Source organism: Mandrillus leucophaeus, unplaced genomic scaffold (genome assembly GCF_000951045.1).
Source record: "Mandrillus leucophaeus isolate KB7577 unplaced genomic scaffold, Mleu.le_1.0 Scaffold1077, whole genome shotgun sequence".
Classification (NCBI taxonomy): domain Eukaryota; kingdom Metazoa; phylum Chordata; class Mammalia; order Primates; family Cercopithecidae; genus Mandrillus; species Mandrillus leucophaeus.
In genome coordinates, this window is record NW_012098954.1 from 56993 (window position 1) to 58518 (window position 1526).

A 1526-nucleotide genomic window follows, 5' to 3' on the forward strand; every position below is an offset into this window, starting at 1 on the left:
GATCGCGTGGGGGCGGGGTTCGGGGAGTCGGAAGGCGGGGGCTGCGAGGGAATTTCTGAGTGGGAGTGAACTGGTAGGAGCGGTGGGGGCCAGCGAGGGTGTGAGGAAGACTAGTGAGGGTTGAGTGGGAGGGGAAGCTGGAGGTGTAGAACAGGTGCAGAGGGAGAGTTAGGGAGGGATGCAATTTGAGAGAAGTGGAAGGCGGACCGAGGGGTGTGTGAGGGCAGGTGAGATGATGCCGAAGGCGAGATTGCAGTTGTCTGGGCGCAGAGTAGGTGGGTTTGGGTGTGGTGGATTGGAGCAGAGTTGAAGCGGTGGAGAGTGTTGGGTTTGGGGAGGCATTGAGGCGCATGTGAGGAGCAGGTGCGATTACAGTGATGGGAAAGGTATTTGGGTGGATCGGCATGTTGGAATAAGGAGGTTTGCTAGCTTTGGAGTATGAAGTGTTTTTAAAAATGTGGAAGGATGGGATGGTTATGCTTGGGAGAGTTTCTGAAAGATGATGCTAAGACAGCAGAGCAAACTTAAATGTGAAGGGAAGGGAGGGAGGCTGCTTAGAACTTGCAGAATAAATCTGTAGCAGAAAATCTCCGGGGGACAAGGGATTGGTAGGGGTGGGACAAAGTGGCAGGTGTGAAGAAAGTGGGCGGAGCTGTACAGTAATTTTGGGTGAATGTGATTTGGTGGACTGTGCCAGGCGTGAGGATGGGGCAAAGAAAGGTGTTAGTTTGGGAGACAAGTTGCTTGATAGGCTGTATTTATTATTTTTTAATAAAAATGAGAAAAGGGTCTCACTATGTTGCCCAGGCTGGTCTCGAAATCCTGGCCTCAAGTGATCTGCGCACCTCTGCCTGCCTGAGTGATGGGATTACAGGCGTGAGCCAGGGCGACCCGTGATAGGCTGGATTTATTATATTAAACTTGATCTGGAGTCTTCAGGGAGTGTGGGGCAGCAGAGTATCCCAGGAAGAGACATACACCATACCCTGCGATAGGACTTTTTGCATAGGTTTGAATTTGCTAGTACTTTGCTATGGGCAGAGTGCAGGGAGTGGTAGGAGATGACCAGGCAAAGGCGCAGGATGGGTTAGATTACAAATGGTGTCCTATGCCCCATGAAGGAGTTTAAGCCCTGTAATTGGTAGAAGGTGTTGGGATGTGTTAAAGAGAGTATTAGACAGCAATTCTGAAGGGGTAGTGATAAAGAATTACAGATGTGGGAAATACGAAATGAAAACCAATGAACCAAGTATGTTTGGGGTTGGAGATACCAAGGAAATTCAGGATACAGCATATGAAGACCCCTCCTATATGGACAGAAGGTGGAAGTGGAAAATGGGAATTAGTTGTGTTCAAACAGTCTTAGTTCTATGGGGCCCCAAGAAGGTTTTTTTTTTTTTTTTTTTTAAGTCTACCTTTCCTGTCTAGCTCGTATACCCTAGATTTTTTGGCATAGCCTTGAAATAAAACACTCTGGTTTTTTTCTTATTCATAAGTTCTTTACACATTTATCAAAAAGAATTTGG

The 1526-nt window shown here is 47.4% G+C and overlaps 1 protein-coding gene across 1 annotated transcript in view; it reads left to right on the top strand.

The window, feature by feature from the left end:
• The first annotated feature begins 94 nt into the window (after nucleotides 1-94).
• Nucleotides 95-1526, top strand: part of KAT6B (K(lysine) acetyltransferase 6B) — a 221326-nt gene continuing 219894 nt past the window's right edge. Inside the window, exon 1 of the mRNA XM_011985965.1 lies at nucleotides 95-227. The gene's annotated coding sequence lies outside the window, so the exon portion shown is untranslated. The remainder of the gene's footprint in view (nucleotides 228-1526) is intronic.